This window comes from Oryctolagus cuniculus, chromosome 1, assembly GCF_051225735.1.
Source record: "Oryctolagus cuniculus isolate XC-2025 breed Fujian yellow rabbit chromosome 1, ASM5122573v1, whole genome shotgun sequence".
Classification (NCBI taxonomy): Eukaryota; Metazoa; Chordata; class Mammalia; order Lagomorpha; family Leporidae; genus Oryctolagus; species Oryctolagus cuniculus.
The window spans coordinates 93,025,059-93,047,871 of record NC_142867.1 but is presented as its reverse complement, the minus strand read 5'-3'; the positions used below and the strand labels follow the sequence as shown (position 1 = coordinate 93,047,871).

General features: G+C 38.0%; 1 pseudogene; it reads right to left on the bottom strand.

Annotated features, from left to right (window-relative positions):
* The window catches only part of LOC108178209 (uncharacterized), a 59,826-nt pseudogene that overhangs the window by 23,197 nt on the left and 13,816 nt on the right, over positions 1 to 22,813 (bottom strand).

Genomic DNA, 22,813 nt, shown 5'->3' with positions numbered 1-22,813 from the left:
TTACAGTTTTCAAAAAGCTCACTCTGCCATTTGCAAACATCTTTCCATTAGCTCATTTCTTTCAGTAATTTATATCTGTCCAAATACTTTGTGTATTGAACTCGTAGTTTTTTATATAATAGATTATATTCACAATTTTTCCTTTTTAACTGAACTTTTTTCATTATCACAGTTCTTCAGAAATTCTGAATTTTGGAGATGGTAACCACATGTTTATAGAAGCAATGATATAGAAATAATAAAAGGTGGTCAATGAAAACATCTAAATGGCACTATGGTCTTTTTACTTTTATTTGTTGTACTCTTCATATAGTGGAGCATTAAGCCTTTGACTATAATGTAAATAAAAATGTTATGTCAATAATTAAAGAAGAAAGGAAGGAAGGAATAGAGGGAGGATGAAAAGAGGTGGTAGGGAGGGAGAGAAAGAGGGGGAAAGAGAAGTGTCATGTTCTTTGAACTGTATCTTTGAACTACATGGAATCTGTTCTCTTTGTATTCATATCACATTAACATGAGAATTGATTAGGAAAAAAAGAAACAGCAACATTTCATCAGGAGTTCAATATTCATCTGACACAAAAACTCTCTAGCCAAGGAAACGTACTTCAACACATTTCATAGTCTCAACTATTATTATTTTTTAGTGTGAGAAAGTAATATTATTAAAATGCTAATTTTTTTCTTTTGTCTTTCATGCACTTCTGTTGTAAACAATCTGACAAGTCTTCCTTTTAATCTGCCTTCAATCTCATACTCTCATCTTCGCAGTTTCTTTTGGAAAAAATATCAGAGAAGCTATACCCACTAAAAAGATGATTTTTTGTAATTTAAATTTTATCAAACTGTAGTTTTACATAGCAAAAGACTCACAGAACTTTAGCAGTAGGAGGATCACTGAAGATCATCCTGTCCAAATTCCTCTGAAAATGAAACTCATGAAGACAGATGGAATCAAAGTAGACCTGGCTTCTTAGTAGCACTCTCCTCATTTGCAGAGCACAGAACGCAGAGTCAAAATCCTGTGCTCTGGCCGGTGCGGCAACTCATTTGGCTAATCCTCCGCCTGCAGCGCCAGCACCCCGGGTTTCAGTCCCGGTTGGGGCGCTGAATTGTGTCCCGGTTGCTCCTCTTCCAGTCCAACTCTCTGCTGTGGCCTGGGAAGGCAGTGGAGGATGGCCCAAGTGCTTGGGCCCTGCACCTGCATGGGAGACCAGGAGGAAGCACCTGGCTCCTGGCTTCAGATCGGCGCATTGCACTGGCCATAGCACGCTGGCTTAGCGGCCATTTGGTGAGGTGAACCAACAAAAAAGGAAGACCTTTCTTTCTGTCTCTCTCACTGTCTAACTCTGCCTCCCCCCCCCCCAAAAAAAAAATCCTGTGCTCTACTCTCACATGACAAGGTGATTAGAAGAATAGACCTCAATAATGAATGCCAAGTTATGTCATTTCTAAAAGTTAATTTAAAAAATAAGAATGAGATAAATATTTTTCCTGTGCAACATGAAGTTTTGAAATACTTATGCATTGTGAGTGTCTAAGTTGGGCTAATTAGGGATAGTCAAGTAAGTCAATGATTGGGATATCTGTGTGGAAAGATGGTTTCAGGATTTGAATCCTGGCTACTTAGCCTCCAATCACTTCCCATGCTAATGTGCCTGAGAGGCAGCAGAAGATGGCCACACAGCTTGGGCCCCTGCATATGTGGGTGATCGGCTGGAGTTCACAGGACCTATCTTCTTCCTGGCTCAGATCTGGCCATGAGGCTATCTGAGAAGTGAATGAGTGAATGGAAGATCTCTCTGTCTGTCACTCATCTGTATCTCTTTTTCTGTCACTCTCTTTCAAACAAATTAATGAATCTTAAGAAATAAATTGACTTAATTAAGCTATTATAATTTTTGTAAGTTTTTGATGAATCCTATATATATGCACATACACATACCATGTGTGCACATTCAAGCACACTTACTCATTTCATGCATTCTTTTTGCCCCCAATGCCAATAAAATGATCTCTATCCATTAGTTAACCAAGAGGAGAAAATACAAAGACGACTGAAGCAAAATTTAGGAAAAGCTGAAATTATTAGATGAAATTAAAAAAGCAGAAGGAAATAAAGAAATAAACTGCAGAGAAGATTATAAAGTCAGTAGATTGTGGGATTAAAGGAGGGACAATGGCTTCCAAAGCTTTTTCTCTTTTTTTTTCTTTTCAGAAAATGTTATTAGGTGCTATAAGTTTCTAGGGAATAGCTTATCACAAAGCAGATTTAGGTGAATTACTTTTTCTAGGCATCATTTCATGCTCCATTCCATAGCCCAGTGTGGTGAAAAAAAATTGATCTAACCTGCTCTTTATTATGGGATCTGGCCTAGCAAAAGCACACTTCAGTGTTACAAATGAGTAAAATAGCTAAGTTGTATAACACATAGCTCTTCTCTGGATGATTATTAGAATACTCCTAGTTGGGGGCAGAGGTTAGTGAAGTGTGTTAGAGATTAAGGTTTCCAAAGTATCAATGGCAGGATAAAAGAAGGGTCTCGAATATTAAAGTATTTCAAACCTTAGAATGTTAAGTTACCAAAAATGCTGTTATTACTATAACACAAATTGACACTAGGACCATTTTGGTGATCATATTTCCTCTCTCCAGCATCATCCTATGGCTATACTCCTAAGCCAATTATATAGAGGTGGTATAAATATCCCCAATGCTATCATTTATGTACAACCTATATGGTCTCAAAACTCTAGTTATTTTTGTAGACTATATCAAGACCTCAATACTTACTGAGAGAAATGGATATCTTCCACCTGCTGATTCACTCCCCAAATGTCTGCAACAACTGGGGTTGGGCCAGGTTGAAACCAGGAACTCAGTGTAGGACTTCTATTAGGTTGGGAGGTCCCAACTACTTGAGCCATCACCTGTTGCTTTCCAAGGTGCACATTAGCAAGAATCTGGAAATAGGAGCAGAGCCAGGACTTTAACCCAGGCACTCTGATATGGGATGTGGGCTTGAACACAAGGCCAACTCCTGATCCTTTGTCAGAGAACATAAAAACCATCCCTGAGGTCACCTTCCTCCTACCCTAGATCATGTCTTTCCATCTCCAAATTCTGCTGTTTGAATCCCTAAAACATCTCTTGAATACATCCAACTATTTGCATTGCCCTGTGATATCATCTCACTCCTAGAGTACTGCAGTAGCCTCCTGACCAATTTTCCCATCCGTTTTTGCTAGACTCCTACTTCCCAGTTTCCTTTGGGTATTGATCACTAATACCTAGCTAATTTATACATTCAATAAGGGCATTAATGCTTTAAATCACTATATTTCTCGATAAAATATTAAATATTTCACATGGATATGTTCTGTACTCTCACTATAAAACCTTCTGTCCCTAGGTTTCCACATCTATAAAATGGGAATAGTAGTACATGCCTTGTAGGGTCATTGGGAGTTAATGAATTAGTATTGTTAAGGCACTTATAGCTGTCATAGGCACAGGGTAATTGCTAATAGACGTTTAATAAACAACAAACAATCTCATATTAAGTTATTCTTACCTCAAAAGATTTTCTCTACTACATTGATTTCCTTTTAATTCCTTGGCTGCTTCAAGGTGTTCAAGTCTTAGCACCTCCACCCAACTTAATTTCTCTACTGGGAATGCTCAAATCCCACCTCATTCTTGGTATCCACATTTATTCTTTGGTCTCCACTTTAAAAATGGAAGCTTTAATTGACACTGCATTCTCCAGCCTAAATTATGCCCTCCCATATAGATTCTTATAGCATCTCTCCATTTCCTATATCAGATTTTCATTTTTATTTCTATTTTTCTACTTACTGCTCATGTACCTAGCCAGACTAGAAGCCCTGAAAGTGAACAGTAGGATATTTGTGTGATCTTCTGATATCAGATTCAAGTACAATATCTAGCATGTTGTAGGTTCTCTGAAAATATCTAATAAATAAACAAATGAATGAACAATGATATCTCAATTCTTCACCTTTGTATACAACTCTATTCCCTTTGGGTTTTGTAGACATCATGGAGAAAAAGGGCAGTGCAGCCTTGTCAGTTAATGAAAGGCAGATGTGCCAAAGTTGAGCTTTAAGTTAACTGGCTTTGCCCAGTGTGACTATGTTTTAAAGATTCCTAAGCATGAATATTTATACACAGGGAGTGTTATTCTCCCTAAAGTTCTGTCTCGAAAGATGCAACAAAGGTAATGAATTCCTAGTGATAATTTTTCTTCTCATAAAGAAGGAGTTCAAACAGGGACTTTCTGGTGGCTGGTGTTGTGGTGCCGCAGGTAAAAGCCACTGCCTGCAGTGCCAACATCCTATAAGGATGAAAGTTCACACCCCTGCTGCTCCACTTCTAATCCAGCTCTCTGTTAACAGCCTGAGAAAAGCGGTGGAAAATGGCCCAAATCCTTGAGCCCTTGCCACCCACACGGGAGACCTGGATGACGTTCCTGTCTTTGGCCTATCCTATCCCTGGCTGTTGTGGCCATCTGGGGAGTGAACCAGCAGATGGAATATCTCCATCTCTCCCTCACTCTCTGTAACTCTACCTTTCAACTAAATAAATGAATAAATCTTAAAAAAGGTCATTCTGCATGGAACACTGTCTTTTAGCAATCACTTTAGACTGAAAAACTTCCTAAGGAGGTGGGCTTTTCAGGTCTCCATTTCACCACATCCTCATTTCCAAATGCAGGATTGCAAAACAGAAAACAAGGCAACTCATTTCCTTAGCATCTAGCGACTAGGCATGTGTGGGGCTGAATTTATTCCTATAGATCAGTGAGAAAAGTTTACTTTCATTTTAATCATTATAGACTTTAAAAAAAAATCAAACCTGTTGCCAAAGGAACAGTGTAGTTAAATCACAACCAATGGAGACATGAAAAACATGCTCCTAACCACCCATAGAAGAAAAAAAAGAGCATCTGTTCATCTGTGCTCTTGCTTGTATGTTCTGAAACATCTCAGCCTTGGATCGTGCGATTTATGCAGGGATCAGCCTGACTGTAGCCAAGTACTCTCCTCCTATCAAGCCAGGGATATAACCACTTTTGTGGCAGCAGGGTGTCTTGACATTATGAGGTAAATTACCTCCTCCTGGATACCAAGTGGTACCAGGAAAAAGTAATTTACCTTCTTCAGGTCACACACGCAGAGTATAAAGCACTCACCTAGATGAGCAAATTGCTTTTCCTTGTCATTATGAAATGCTGTCCTGACACGGTGTACTCTGTGCCCTGGTCCATCAGAGGGCAGGCTTTTATCCTCCATTCGTATGCTCTTCTCCCTGTTCAATGCACAGCTAGGGAAGGATCTCAGAGACCACATGAAACACCCTGCTTCCACTGGCAGTCAAAGGCCACAACTCAACGGCAAAACACTGGTTCTGTTATAACTCAAATCTGTAGCCCTAAAACACATACAGCATGTGCACCGGAGAAAAACCGTATTTCCAAAACTGAAGCAGAACAGAAATGTACAAACATATTAGACTGGGCTGATTTACAGTCATGGAGGAACAGCCAGAGTCAACTTGCTGATTGAAACTTTTTACAACTGGCTACATCTACTTACTTTACTAACATCTACAGCACTTACCCTAGAGTTTAATTTGGCAATGACTCTGCAACCTCTTAGTGAGAATGAGGAGATAACCTCTTTCAGTAGACCCATGAGTTCTTTTCCATCATGAGGGCATCATGTTATGTCCTCAAAAATTCAATTTCATAAATTATCCTTTGTAACTTCCAAAAGTTAATGTGACCGCCGTCCTCCCAAATGACTCACTCTCTTTTCATCCACTGAGACAGGTGTGCCATGGATTTGATTGCATCAAAAATAAGCACTCACTAAGGATAGAATGTTTACAGAATTACAGGCAGGAGAAAATATTAGACATATATCAAGATGGGCAGGTATAAAAATACACAAGGGTGTCCTGACCCATCATGGTTTTCATGGAAGAATTAACCTCAAAAAGGCAGTGATTTTTGTGGTTTGTTTTATTTTGCTTTCTGGGAACACTGCTATATTAATTGAGAGAAATAAAACACAGACCACAAGACTTCATATGCAGTTATTTTCATAGCATGATTTTGCCCATAAGCTTTATTTATTTTAAAATAAGGCCTGAGTTTACAACCATGAAAATTTAACATTTAAAAAGTAACAGATGCAGCATTAAAATGTAAATACTGCTAAACTAATGACATTTCAAATTAAAACAATCCTTTAGAGGAAAAGTAAATTAAGAGAAAATCATGTGAAATTGCACTGCTGTAAATAGCGAATTAAATCTTTCTCAGTGTAATACAGAGGATGATTCACTTCCACGTGGATTCCTCACACAAAAAAATGTGTGAAGCTAGAAGGGGTCTCAGAAATTATCTTGTCCAGTTTGCAACTAGATAGCCCTTCTGCTTGTGTTCGATTCATGCTCATTCTCTGTAGTCCCAACAAAACTCTGTTAACACAATTATTTGATTTGTTGATTTTAGGCTCCTTAAGTACAGTGTATGTAATATTAGTGTGTGTAGTCCCTTTTCCATTGTGAGGGTACTGGCCAGGTGGTAATTTCTGAGGCCCATAGTATGCTGTATTTCTTTGCAGGAGGTTCGGAGTCCCTCTTGACCTTTAAGAAAGAGCTAATAACATTCACAAGTCTTCCTTAATTTCCCTTCTCCATTCTTTTTTTTAAAGATTTATTTATTTATTGAAAGGCAGAGTTACAGAGAGCAGAGAGAGAGACAGAGGGAGAGAGAGAGGGGGCTTCCATTTGCAGTTTCATTCCCAAATGGCCGCAGGCTGAAGCTGCACCAGTCCGAGGCCAGGAGCCAGGAGCTTCTTCTAGGTCTCCCACGTGTGTGCAGGGGCCCAAGCACCTATGCCATCTTCCACTATTTTCCCAAGCACATTAGCAGGGAGTTGGATGGGAAAAGGGGCAGCTGAGACTAGAACCGGTGTCCATATGGGATGCTGGCTCTGCAGGCAGTGGCTTTACCCACTATGCCACAGCACCGGCCATTCTCCATTCCTTTTTTCTCTTCTATTTCAATTTTAACTTATGAAAAAAAATTTAAAATTAGTATGTAGTATATAAGCATTTTATTTGCATCTCATTCCCCCAATATGACTGGGATTTTGCATATTTGGTTATTTTGCTCATTTATTTAATCAGACATTTATAGAATAATCATAATCTCCTGAATATTGTATAGTAGGGTTGCACATTGGAGAAGAAATAGTTTTTCTAGTTCCAGGAAATGAAAAGGCTACAGGTAGAAGAGGGTGTTGTGAAAGTATAAAGTCACAAAGGGCAAAAAAGCAGGGCACTTTTCTCCTTTTTCTAAGGACCTTCTGGGTTGACAAGAGATGTATCCTTCTGGTCATCATGAAGTAATTTGGGCCATGTTTATTTCCTTACTTGAAGTAACTAAAAGCTTGAAGAATATATTAAATAATGGTGTTATGCATTTTACATAAATCAGTGATGGACAGAGAGTAGGAATAAATGAGGTGAGCCCAAGAAATCCTCAGTTTACCACCTTGAGTTATTTTCTAAGATACAATAGAGGAAGGGGAACCTTGGCAGATCGCAGTGAATTCTGAGTTGAGATTAATCTGAGAGTCCAGACACATCGACATAGCTGGAACCAGCAAGACAGGATCCTAAAGAGGAGAAAGCCACACGGGGTAAGAACTTCACATGAGTTCATCGGATCCCCTTGAACATACAGCAGAGTATTGAGAAACTCATGCACATTAGAAAACCATCCAAAGTAATGAAATAAAACAACCAAAATTTTTGTAACAGTGCTGAGCACACACACAAGGACAGAGATAGTGCCTTTTCCCATCAGCCAGACCAGAAGAACTTCTAAATCAAGGGGCATTTGGTGGCGTACCTTAGTCCGTTGCCTCCATAATGAGCATAATTGGTGTGAACTAAATCACTGCTCTGAGCCTACCTAACAGAGCTAGAAAGCCACGGGCAGGCTTTGTGGCACAGTGGGTTAAGCCATGGCTTGGGACAGCTGCAAGCCATAACAGAGGTCTGATTGGAGTCCTGCCCGTGTTTCCCATCCGTCTTCCTGATAATGCACCTGAAAGGCAGCAGATGATGGTTGGCTTCCTGCCACCCATGTGTGAGACTTGGCTGGAGGTCCTGGCTCCTGGCTTTAGCCTGCTGCAATATTGGCTGGTGTAGGCATTTGAGAAGTGAAACAGTGGATATCTCTGTGTCTCTCCTCTCTTTGTGTCACTCTGCTTTTTAAACAAATAAATAAAGCATTTAAAAAAATAAAGGTAAGACAAAAAAGGATCAATCTGATTCCAATTAACTGTAGCCAGAGCAAAGCTTAAAACTATTTACAAAAAATATAAAAAATAAAAATGAATAAATAAATAAAGGGGTCAGCACTGTGATGTAGCAGGTTAAGCCTCTACCTGAAGTGCTGGCATCCCAATATGGACACCAGTTCAAGTTCTGGCTGTTCCATTTCTGATCCAGCTCCCTGCTAATGCAGCAGAATCCAGCTACCTGGGAAAGCAGCAGAAGACAGCCGAAGTCCCTGGGCCCTGAACCCAGGTGGGAGACCTAGAAGAAGCTCCTGGCTCCTGGCTCCTGGCTTCGGAATGGACCAGCTCTTGCTGACACAGTCATTTGGGGAGTGAATCAGCGGATGGAAGATCTCTCTCTCTTTACCTCTCCTTCTCTTTCTCTGTAACACTGCCTTTCAAATAAATAAATAACTACAGAAATATAGAAATTTTGGGCACCAAAAAGGCAAAAGTTACAATGTCATATATCCAAATAAAATTAGCAGGAATGTAAAGAAATAAGAAAATACAAATCATGAAGAGAAAAATTAAAACAATCAGAATTGGCACTGATGCTAAAATAGTAAAAATAACATTAATGACTCCTTATACTTATAAACATATTCGTTGTATTCAAAGGTTAAGTGGTGACACAGAAAACACAAAACAATAAATTCAGCTGCTACAAAGTCTGAAATAAATAATACACTAAATGAAAACAATGGCCATTTGGGGAATGAACCAGCAGATGGAAGATCTCTCCATCTTGCTCACTCTCTCCTTCTCGTTCTCTCTCTGTCTCTCTCTCTCTCTGCCTTTCAAATAAATAGATATTTTTTAAAAAATTAAAAATTAAATGGAATTTTTTAAAAATTTCTTTGAAAAACAGAGATAAAATTATGTGATTCCATTTATTTAAAAAGCTCTTAAAATGCATACTAATCTGTAGTCAGAGAAAGCAGATTAATGGTTATCTAGGGATGGAAAGATGACAAAAATTGCGAGAGGTTACTAAGGGACATGAAACCTTTAGGGATGTCTTCATTAATTCCCTTGATTGTGCTCATTTCACAGATTATCTATCATATTTATCTATCTTCTATTTATTCATATAGGAAAACTTGTCAAATTGGGCACTTGAAATGTGCAGTTTTTGTTTGTCTATTATTTCTCAATATAACTGTGAAGCGAATAGATTAAGAAATAGAAAGGTGAGCTTTGTTAGTGCTGTGGGAGTTGGATGTTAACAGGCCTGAGTTTGAGTCCTAGCTACATAATAACAGAATGAGTCAAGTGTGACCCCAAGTCTGTTTCCTGGTTTATCAACACAGTAATTACACTGTCCAACACACAGGATTTGCACTGGATTAAAGAGATAATATGTGAAAAGAACACTTGTGAATTATAAATCATTACAAAGCAAAACAAACCATATATAGATAGATGAGTATTAGATAATATGATTCATAGTTAGATAAATAACTAGCTGGCTAGGTAGAAAAATGTGTACTTGTATTTTTTCTATAGTAATATTGAAAATCTTTTTAAACCCATTTTAATTGGTAATCTTTTCCAAGTGTTATTATTGCTAATAATTTAACACACATATAAGTTATTCTTTGATTTTGATAGATTTATAATAAACAAAGATATATGTATTAGGTGATTCTTAACCTTTCTCATGTTATAAATATGATAAAAATTTTCTTTCTGGGAAGAAAATCATAGTTACACACACATATTTCATATACTATTTGCGGGGTTAATTTATTCCTAGAAACCCATCCAATTTAGAGACTTTAAGATAGTAATATAGTGATTTCATATAATTTCAGGTTGCCTGGGTTTCTATTTTGAATCTAAATTGGAATTTCTCATACCAGAAACAAAGCTTAGTCACCTTTGATACAGTTTCCAGTTCTTTACTTCTCCCCACTTCTTCAGTGTGATCAATTCAGATACCCATCTTATTCAACCACCTCATTGTGATCACTCTCTTATGGGATAGCTAGAGACAACTTACTTGGCATAGCCCACTGACCCTTGTATCTCTCCTTGCTGGACCCCCTCCCTCACAGGTGAATCCACTGAAGTTATGCCTACTCACTGTAAGCTCACCAGTTAGAACCCCCTTGGAAAACCCTGAGTGGTACCCTAGGAAGACTTAGGTCCAGAGTGCCCACTCCTTCTTGCTCTCCTAGCACTAGCTGAGTGTGAATGTTCCACATGGCTGCCCTTTCCCCTTGCTATTTGCCCTACAATGCATGCTGCTGCCTTCTCTCTGGGATCTGTCAATAATATGCTGCTTCTCTTTAACTTCATGTGTTTTATGATGTAGTCTCTTCTGTGTCTCTCTTGGCTGACACATCTTAACCTAGGGCTCCTCTCAATCTGGAGTGTCCTAGCAAGTGGTTATCTTGATAGGAATAAACTTGACAGGACGGTGCCGCAGCTCAATAGGCTAATCCTCCTCCTGCGGCGCCGGCACACCTGGTTCTAGTCCCAGTCGGGGAGCCAGATTCTGTCCCAGTCACTCCTCTTCCAGTCCAGCTCTCTGCTGTGGCCCAGGAGTGCAGTGGAGGATGGCCCAAGTCCTTGGGCCCTGTACCCACATGGGAGACCAGGAGAAGTACCTGGCTCCTGCCTTCGGATCAGCGTGGTGCGCCAGCCGCAGCGGCCATTGGAGGGTGAACCAACAGCAAAAGGAAGACCTTCTCTCTCTCTCACTGTCCACGCTGCCTGTCAAAAAAAAAAAAAAAAAAAAAGGAATAAACTTGACAAAGGTCAGAAAAGAATCATTGGTGCATCTTTCAGTATAAATAAGCTTCCTGTGACAGTAACACCAGGTTATGGATCACTTAGGCTGAATTCTTCCAACAAGATAAATAAATATCCTGTAAAAGATGCATTAGAAACTCCCATGACCACCATCGCTGGAGCCCGATTAAGGCAGGACTAGAGTTTATAGCTACTTCCACAAGAGAAACTTCAAGAACAAAGTAGAGAAAAATATAGCAGGGTATAAAAACAGTGCATTAGAATTATCTCTAATGACCATCAAACCCAAAGTTCATGGCCAATAAAGAAACATCGTTACTACATTTCAACTGGTGGCCTCTCAGTCTCTGAAAGTGCACTTCCAATGCCAGTAATTCTAGGCAGCATTGGGTAGTCCTGAGGGTTTATTATTCTCAAGATATGAGTACTCTTGGTAATGCCACACTTTCATCATGGAAGACAATGGAGTAAAATCGAAATTCCTGGGTTCAAATCTTGGTTTCTACCATTTGAAACTTTCCTAGTCTCTAAATAACCATAGCTTACTCTGAAGGAGACATATTAAGATGTCTCACATCAGAAAAAATTTGCTCAGAATGCATTTGAGGCAGAAAGGGTGAAAACAGGCACAGATATATTATTAGATACCTCTGCTTTTAGATGAACAGAACTGCTTCTATAGTTATTCACCTCTTTATTTTCTATCAGTAATGTACAGTTTCTTTTCTCCTCTTCTAGAAACTTGGAGACAACCCAGCCAGCCTCAGAAAGGAGTTCTGCTCTTGCTCCTCTGAGATTCTCAAGGCATTCCTTAAAACTAAAACAAAACAAAAAATAAACTTCATTCTTCCAAAGAAAGATTACAATGAATAAAATGTTATCCATATTGATAAATTTATAAAGACTGTGTTTTAATAAACAAAAGTTAAGCAAGGTATCACAGATGAGTGAACACAGGAGGCCATTATAGCTGGGCATGAACTGTAGAAACACTACAGTCCTCGCATTCTGCAGACAGTGATTTGTGAGCTTCAATGGCATAAGGCTTATATTTGAATTTCTAGCTTGATACCAACAGTTTTATTTTAATAATTCTCTCTTCAAGTGTATATCAGGAATAATAACAATAACACTTTACCATGTTTTTAACAACAATTAATTGAGAATATAATTGTGACAGAGGTACTTATTTATCATTTCAACTGCATGCTACACTTAAGGGTATAACCTCCTAAGATAGTTGAAGTTGACTTTTATCCAAAAGGTTATTTCCTATTTGATTACTTAAACAAATAATGTTGATTAGGCAATGAGTTATGAAGTGTCTGCAGGTAACACCTGTCTCCAAAGATATTGTAAGAAAACTATTTTTAAAAATTTATTCTAATTCCAGACTAAATATATCTTTACTATCTTATGAAACTATAGTAAATATTTCTTCAAAAAGTATTAAAAGCTGCTAATATATTAATAAAGAAGCCAGTTTATTTGGCTTTAATGTAGATCTTAGATCTGCTTCTCCAGCTTTTTGACTATTTGGATGGCATCTATGATTACAAGATTAGTAAAAAGACATGACCAGTCTGAACTGAAATTACATATCTGTAAGAATAAAGTTGTTTCTAAACTTTGAGCACCATGAAATACAGAAATAGATTACAGAGGCTGATATGAAATCGTAAAAATAGCAGTAGGGTTTAGTCTAGTGGTAAAGACGCTCACTGTCCATATTGGAATATCTGAGCTCAATAGCCAGCTGTGGCTCCTGATTCTAGCTTCCTGTTAATGCGAATCCTCGCAAGCAGCAGTGCTGGCTTAAGTAATTGAGTTCATGCTACCTACATTAGAGACTTGGATTGAGTTCCTGGCTCCTGACTTCATTTTGGCCCACCCCTGGCCATTGTGAACATCTGGGGAACTCTCTGTCTCTCTCTACCTCTCAAATAAATGAGAAAAAAATAAAAATTATGAAACTGGCCTTAAAACTCCTACTTTTGAGTATTTGTGTTCATCACAGAAAGTCTTAATATTGATTGATTTTACAAAAACTAAACATTATTTTGAATTAGTAATATAAGGGTAGTTCAGAAAGATAGTGGAAAATGAATTAAACTGTAAGTTTATTTTAGTGTAAAAATTTTGAAGTCCATGAGCAGTTTGGAATGTTTTGAAGACCCAAAATAAATTTACCTTTCAATTCCATACTTCACAAACTTTTTGAAATGCTCTTTTACATTTTATTTTAGAAAAATATGATTACATTTATCACTTACCTGTGGGAATAGAGAGCAGGAGAGAGAGAATGACTGGTTAACAGACTTTAAAATACAATTTAGAAAGAAAGATTAAGTTCTAGAGTTCTATAGCACAGTAAAACACCATAGTTAGCCATAAAGTATTTTCAAAACAGCTAGACCAGGAAATTTTGAATATTCCCAACACAAAGAAATGAAGTGGAACAGTGGGGGCATGAACTGGCATCCAGATGGGATACTTGCAATGCAGGCAGCTTAACCTGCTATGCCACAGTACTGGGCCTGGACAAAAAAAAAATCTTCAAAAAATATTACCAAATGGAAAGCAATGCAATAATATAAAAAACAATAATACTTTATGACCAGGAAGGCAAAGTCATTTTAATATTCAAAAATCAATCAATTTAATTCACTATGTCAGTAAAATCAGAAAAAATATAGAAGATAAATTTTTGAATCTATGAATCACTTTTTTTTTTTTTTGACAGGCAGAGTGGACAGTTGAGAGAGAGAGACAGAGAGAAAGGTCTTCCTTTGCCGTTGGTTCACCCTCCAATGGCCGCCGCGGCCAGCACGATGTGGCCGGCGCACCGCGCTGATCCGATGGCAGGAGCCAGGAGCCAGGTGCTTTTCCTGGTCTCCCATGGGGTGCAGGGCCCAAGCACCTGGGCCATCCTCCACTGCACTCCCGGGCCACAGCAGAGGGCTGGCCTGGAAGAGGGGCAACCGGGACAGAATCCAGCGCCCCGACCGGGACTAGAACCCGGTGTGCCGGCGCCGCTAGGTGGAGGATTAGCCTAGTGAGCCGCGGCGCCGGCCATCTATCTATGAATAACTTTTAAAACAACTTACAAATATTGTCAAATTTCATTGTGAAATATTTATTGTGACCTTACTCAGATCAGAGTCAATAAGCAAATTCGACTTCACTATTTTAATATTTTTCTGAAAGTGTTAGGCATTGCCCCAATAATAAATAAATGACATAAAAATCAGAAAGGAAAATTAGTACAACTAGTTCTATTCACAGATAACTTTATAATGTTCATAGAAATCCTAAGAAAAATATAAAAAAATTAGAAATAATGACAATGCTTAGTAAGTACATGGTAACAAAATTAACACAAAAGTTCAATTGTGTATTCATATAGTATCATTAAATAATTGAAAAGTATACTAATCCAATGAATAAATTTATAATTGCGTTGACATATAATACTTAGTAGTAATTTAACAAAAGATGTACAAAACTTCCACATTGAATGAGAAAAATTTGTTTTCATGTTAAATTTGTTTTAAAAGGCCTAATCAGTGGAGCTGTATACCATTTTTATCTATTAGGAGATTCAGTATATTTAATGCAGTCCTAATCAAAACCCAGTAAGATTGTGCTGTAGAAATTCACAAGCTAGTGGTGGCCATTTGGTGTAGTAGTTAAGACATTGCTCGGGATGCAGGAATTCCAGGTCAGAATGCCTGGCTCGAATCTTGGGTCCAATTCCCATTCAATTTCCTGCTAATGTGCGCCCTGGGAGGCAGCAGATGATGGCTCAAAAACGTGGATCCCTGCCAGACATGTGGAGGATGCTGGCTTCAGCCTTATCTGTCCTGGATGCTGCAGGGTTTGGGAATGGAAACCGTGGATGGGAGACTTCTGTCATTCTCTGTATGCCTCTGCCTTTCAAATAAAATGAAAATAAAATAATAAATAAGCAATTTAAAAAGAAGGAAATTCACAAGCTTATATTAAGATTTTATAGACGTTCAAAGGGTCTAGACTTTTCTAAACAATTTTGAAAATATTAAATGAGTTATACTACCTTACTGTAAGGTAAGGCTACAACAATCAAAACAGCATAGCATAAGAATCAGAAAATGGATCAATGGAAGAGAATAGAGAGCCTGAAAAGAGGCCTACATTTAAGCAGTTATTGAATTACTGACAAAAGCATCAAGTTCCAACTGAAGGAGTAAAGAAAAGTCTTATCCTAAGTAGTGTCACTACAAATAGACAAGATGCCTGTACAGAAAAAAATAAGCTTTAACTGCTGTCATTACATCACAGAGATTAATTTGAGATGGATCTATGGTGTAAACATAAGCACTAAAATCATTCATCTTTCAGAAGTTGACTGGGGGGATATTTTGGTGATTGAGACACAAAGTTTTGTTAGACTGAACAAAGCTATGCAAAAATACTGACAAATTAAACTTCATCAAAATGTAAATCTTTTGATCATCAAAACATACTGTAAAAAAGTAAACCACATTCTAGAAGGAAATGTTTACAATGCATATATTCCATACACATGACAAAGTGATTGGTACCTGGAATATACTGAAAATTACAACTCTATCATTAGGAACCAAATAATACTCAGCTCTGAGTATGAGACCAAGTCTCCAATTGTCGAGGACTCTGCTCAGCCCAATGCCTCTATTCCTTCTCCTTCTACTTGGAGAGGTTCACTCACTGTGAGGAATAGTGTTACATATCATTTTATGGTCCTGAGATAACTTTGTCTTCATGAGTTCCTTTCTCCATTGAAAAAATTCACTATTATATTTTATGGCCATATTATAGTTTTGACATAAACACAAATAGGTCTCAGACTGAATTTGTATTATTATATATATAATATATAGTATATTTATATTTTATTTTATTGTATGTTAATATTGATTTATTATAAATATATGTATTTGTTCACCTTTTAAATGATATTGAAATGCTTGCATTTTCATGGTCTGCCACATGTATTAATGGCCTTAGATGCTGTCCTTTCTCTGCCTAATGGACAAATTGGCCTTGACTATAAGTGTTCCTTTCTGAAGTTAAATTGCTTTTTAGTATTTTCCTCCCCCCTCTCAACATCCTAACCTTCTCATGTCACCATTTCTGTGGTGACAATGTGTACTTTGAGCTCTATACCCAGAATCCAAACCTTTTAAAAATAATTTTTCAATAGAAAACTGGCTTTCTTCAGCAGGCAGCCTTATAATCTTGCTCTCTGAGCATTAGGGATATCAAGCTGTTGAACACTTATCCTCTTCCTAAGCAGAGCCAGTCTTGACCAGAGAGCTCCTATTGAACTGGCAGAGTGCAGGTGAATACGCTCCAGGTGAATATGCTCTCATTCAAAAGAATGAGAGCTGTGCTAATACGCTCCTTGTGCAGTTAGCTATTACAAACAGAAAGCCAGCTCTTTCTCCTGTAGTCCTGAAAGGCATTTAAAAATAAATAGGAGTAGTAATCTTTTCTTCTTTAAAAAAAAGTTACATAAGGTAGTCTAGTAATTTTGGAAAATATTAACATTTTATCTTTTTCTAGCTCTAAGACCAAAGAGCCTGAAGTACAGACTAAAATCATTCAGTTCAATATACTTAGAGAAAGTACATATTTTGTGTGCTCTCCTAGGCACCAGGATACACAGAGTGTGCAAGGTGTTATCTCTGCCCTTGAGAAACTTGAAGTCTACAAGGAGAAATAAATTTAGCAATAAATAATGTCAAGAAAATGTGTTAAATAATATGATGGGTAGGGCTGGCACTGTGGCTCACTTGGCTAATCCTCCTCCTGCAGCGCCGGCATCCCATATGGGTGCTGGTTCTAGTCCCGGTGGCTCCTCTTTCAGTCCAGCTCTCTTCTGTGGCCCGGGAAGAGAGTGGAGGATGGCCCAAGTGCTTGGGCGCCTGCACCCACGTGGGAGGAAGCACCTGGCTTCTGGCTTCGGATCGTTGCAGTGCCAGCTGTAGCGACCATTTTGGGGGTGAACCAACGGAAGGAAGACCTTTCTCTGTCTCTCTCTCTCTTACTGTCTAACTCTGTCAAATTAAATAATAATAATAATAATAATAAGATGGGTAAATACAAATGATCTTCAAAAGTTCATGAAAATGCGCATTATGGAAATAACTATACATGGATTCAAACATTTTTTTCACCAAAATCAAATTATTCTTTAGTTCTATTGTTTCCATGAACTGTTTAAAGTATCCCTGTATAATGTGAATGAGCAGTATGTAAGCAAAGAACACTTCGGGGGCTATCTTCGGTGATCTCTTACCTCATATGAAGCTAATCATAAATCCAAATTCGTGTCCTTGCAACTTGAAGCAATCTCAGTAACAGAGTATATGCCTGGCCCTTTAACAAGCTTGACCACATGCCTTGCTTGGGTCAATGAAATATGAGCGGAAGTGACAGTAGGCCAATCAGTAGCAGAAGCTTTAAAGTAAACTGCTTCTTTAGACATGGTCTCTTGCAGTTCTTCCTTTTGTTATGAAAATACCATGTGCTAGACAGGCACAATCTTTTCATAATGGATCCTAAAATGAGCATGTATGCTCACCCTTTTGTGTTCAGATTGAGATTTTTTTTGTTTGTTTTTTATTTTTTTAATGTTAGCTTTGACACAAAAGGAACAACATACAGTATTTGTCTTTCTCTGTGCGGCTTATTTCACTCAACATGATGTCCTCTAGTTCCATCCATTTTGCTGTCAATGACATGATTTCATTCTTTTTATAAGTTGTGGAACATGTTGCACCAAAACCATTCCACATAAGTACAAGAGAAAAACAAATGCTTATTATTTTAGGCTATTGAGATTTTTTTTAAAGCTACAGCTTTGAAAGATTGACTAATACAAGTAAATTTGGTTAACCCAGTTAATGCAGGTCCCTGCTAATGGCCTGGAAAAAGCAGGAGAGGTTGATCCAAGTGTTTGGGCCCCTGTTACTCATGAAGGAGACCCAGAAGAAGCTCCTGGCTCCTGACTTTGGCCTGGCCCAGCCCTAGCTGTTGTGGCCATCTGGGGAGTGAACCAGCAGATGGATGATCTCTCTCTCTCTCTGTCTTTTCTTCTCTCTATTTAACTCTGACTTTCAAATAAATAAATGAATCTTAAAAAAAGAAAACATATACAAAATCATATTACAAAAAGATACAGATGAAATACAATTTGATGAATTTCTTGTGAAATGCATACACTTGTTGCTTTTCTGATAACATTGTACTTAGTTCCCAAGTCTTAAGGAAAATAATTATAAGAACTGGAAAAAATAGGTTCTAAGGAAATAATTCTTTTAATGACAGAAAGCATCTCACCCAGAAGCTTTTCCCCCCACAAATCATCCATAATGATAGAAAACTATAAAATTATAAAATTATACACAAGTATATATAGTAGTAACGTGGGCATATTAGGCAAGTTATAGCAGGCTATTTTATGGAATGTTCTAAAATATTAAAGTTGTACTAACAAATACCAGATAGTAATGACACAACTGTTGATGAAATGTTGTTAATTGAAAAGAACAGACTAAGTCAGAATGGACACTCAAAGTATAATTGCGTAAAATATGGACACTGAAATTATAATTGTGTAAAATATGGAAGCATGGGCTATGATGAAGACTAGAAGTCTATCCTTTATTGCTCAAATCTAACTAATGTCAATAGTTTTTTTCATATGTCTGAAGTGGGACTGAAAAAGGATAAAAGCAATATATTACAGTAAAATGGCCTCCCACATTCACACATGCAATCTTGTTATACAGTCATCTCCCCGTAGATGTGTTTTCACTTTCTGTAGTTTCAATTACCTGCACTCAACTGTGGTCCAAAAATAGTAAGCGCAAATTTCTAGATAAAACAGTTCAATTGCATGCTGTCCTGAACAGTGTGATGGAATGACATGCTGTCCCACTCTTTCCCATCCAGAATAGGAATTATCCCTTTGTCAACATAAAGAATTTAATTTCAATACAAGAATTTAAAATGACCTTTTCCCAAATTGCTTTTTGTAGAAACAAACTTAACTCTCCTCTTATGGTCTGGATATGGTCATGTTGAAATTTGATTGCCACGGTGGCCATATTGGGACATTGAGTCTTCTAGAGTGATGAATATCTTTCTTACAAGACTGGATTAGTTCTGCAGGGTTGGATTAATTCTCCTGAGAGCACAGGAAACAGATAAGTTCTCCTTTATGTCCTCTATGTCTTTTGCATGCACTTATTCATTATCTTCTACCTAGAACTATGAGCTAAATAATCCTCTTTTCTTTATAAATTTCTGAGTCTCAAGTATTCTCCTATAGACATAGAAGAGGGACCAAGATATCCCTTTAAATAAAAGAATCCTCAACCAGGGTCATCAAGATGCCAAGAGATCAAATTCAACTAATTATGATCTCATAATAAAAACTTTACCAAATTATGAATAATTCATCAAGAAAAAATAAATGGAAATAACAAATAATTTAGCACCCCAGGACTTTTTACATTGAAGGCTAGAATTAAAGAAAAAAACAAGAAATAATGGCCAGCGCTGCGGCTCACTAGGCTAATCCTCCACCTTGCGGCGCCGGCACACTGGGTTCTAGTCCCGCTTGGGGCGCTGGATTCTGTTCCCGTTGCCCCTCTTCCAGGCCAGCTCTCTGCTGTGGCCCGGGAGTGCAATGGAGGATGGCCCAAGTGCTTGGGCCCTGCACCCCATGGGAGACCAGGAGAAGTACCTGGCTCCTGCCATTGGATCAGCGCGGTGCGCCGGCCGCAGCGGCCATTGGAGGGTGAACCAACGGCAAAGGAAGATCTTTCTATCTGTCTCTCTCTCTCACTGTCCACTCTGCCTGTCAAAAAAAAAAAAAAAAAAAGAAAGAAAGAAAAAAGAAATAGTGTACCAACAAAACTATGCATATTTGATGACATATCAAGAGATCATCTAGAAAAAAATATAATTATTGGAATTTAAATCACAGTACTGTGTAGGATAACTTATAGAAAAACCGGCTACATGGAAAATACATCTAGACATTTGTTATTCAGAATACAGCCCAGAGATATAAAAGAAAAAGTGAAAGAGTAGCTAAGCAATCTAGATGACATGATAAGGTCTAACACTAACTGCAATTGTAGAAAAGAGAAAAACAATACACGAGGGAGAAGCAATATTAGAGACATAATGACTGAGAAAGCTTCACTGGCACAGGAAAGATAAATGCCAATAAAATCATATGAAAAGAAAATTTCAGTGCATTAAAGGCAAAAAGAAGATCATAAAAACAGAAAAAGAACACAAATTCTATCCAAAAGCCAATCAGATTGTCATGCTCAGTGGTAATGACAGTAGCCCAAAGTAGAACACTCTTAGAGTGCTGAGAAAAGATGAATGTAACCTCAAAATGTGCAATTTACTAGACTCCACAAATTCAAGCTATAAGATATTTTAGAGATTGATATACCATCTGTATCCTTAATTTGACCCTTGCTGGAAAATCAGGTTTTAATCATAATTTGCACTTAGAAGCTTTCCCAATTTTGTATTTTAATGTTTGGGATTGAGAAGCTATTGCCTACTCTAGTTCCATGGACACAAAAACTGTTAATTCCCACTATTGTCCTTCATTCCTGCCTATAAAACAGTGAATACTTTTCTGAGCACATGTTTACTTGTTTTTAATAACTGATTAAAGAGAGACACAGCAGGAAACATCCAAAACTTTTTTTTTTCCTGAACTTCTCAAGCAAGAAGCTTGTTAGGTATGGGACCTTCTCAAAAAAACAAGGTACTGGTTTCACTGAATGTTTGGCTACTATTTAAAATGAATTGCCATCTTTCCAACCTCTAATAGCAACATCCTCGCTCTTCACACTTTGATCACTGAGCTGATACAAACTGCTTTATATATATATATATATATATATATATATATATATATATAGCTATTGGGCATTCTACATTGAGTACCAATTTCTGTGTAGGTAACAAACCCTCAAATCTCAGGGATTTAAAACAATGAAGGTTTATTTCTCACTCAGCAAGTTGGCAGAGGACTCTTTCACATAATATTCAGGGATGCAGGCTGAGAAATAATGTGCCACCAGGAATGTCACTTCCTGTGGGAGAAACCACACGCTCGGCCAGAGCCCTCTGGGAGGAAGTACTTTCGGCAGGGCTGCAGGGAGTCAAATCATCAATTACCCCCCAGCTGTCAAGAGGGTTAGGATCAGGTTGAGGTAAAACAGGCAAGTAAGGTACCTGCTTTAGCTGTAAAATTTAAGGGACACCAAAACCTCAGTAGTAAAAATAAATCATTTTAGTAAAATGTTTAAAAGTCAAAATTAATGCAAAAATCCATGATAAATGAAATATCAAATTTTAAATAAAGACAACTCTCAGTGGTGTAAAAGTCAGCCTCAGCTACAGAAAACTCTTTTGTTCAAGATCCCATTCCTACTGTGGCAGCCAACAACTGCTGACTGGGTCTGGGGTATAAGGGCCATTGAATCCCAAACTAACGTTGAGTGAAAAAAAAAACAAATTAATGAAAAAATACAAACATATGATTATTCTTTTATAATTATAAAGAATATAATTATAATATATATTATTATTTAAAGTTTAAATTATTTAATGATTATTTAAAGTTTAAAAAATAAATATAGGGGAGGGCAGTTAGCATAGCGGTTAAGTCACAATTAGGATGCCTGCATCTCATATCAGAGTGCCTGGTTCCTCTCCTGATTCCAGCTTCTTGCTAATGTGCATTCTTGAAGGCAACAAGTGATGGCTCAAGTGGTTGGATTCCTGACACAAATATGGGAGATATGGATTGAGTTATAGGCTCTCGACTTCTGCCTAGCCAAGCTTTGCCTGTTGCAGGCACTTGGGAAGCAGTAGTTACGAGATCTCTCCCTGTCTCTCTGCATTTCAAATAAACAAATCAAATCTTAAAATAATAATAATAGGTATTTAAGTATATGTACAAAATTCAAAATAATGATTTCCTTTCAGCATTTGATAAGGACCCAGGGGTGGGCATTTGGTCCAGCAGTTTAAGAAGCCAGGCACCATGCCCCACATCAGAATTCTCAGGTTGGATACCTACCTCTGACCCTTGACTTCTGCTTCCTGTTAATGCAGACCCTGGGAGTCAGCAGTTGATTGCTCAAGTGATTGCGTTCCTGCCACCCACAAAGAAGACTTGGACTGAGTTCCTGTCTCCTGGATTCTGCCTCAACCTAATCTTGGCATTTGTGAGGATGTAAAGAGTAAACCAGCAGATGGGAGTTCTCTTTCTCTCTGACATCTCTGTATATGTCTCTTGGCCTGTCAAATAAATGCTGTTTTAGAGGACACAGTTTAAAGCAGGGAGCATACAGGAGGCTTAAGATATAATGATAGGGGCAGGCACTGTGGCAAAGCGGGTAAAGCTTCCACCTACATTGCCAGCATCCCATATGCTTGTCAGTTCGAGTCCTGGCTTCTCCATGTCTGATCCAGCTCTCTGCTATGGTCTGGGAAAGCAGTAAAAGATGGCTCAAGTTCTTGGATCCCTGGACCCCTGTGGGAGACCCGGAAAAAGCTCCTGGCTCTAGGCTTTGGATCAGCACAGCTCCAGCCATTGCCA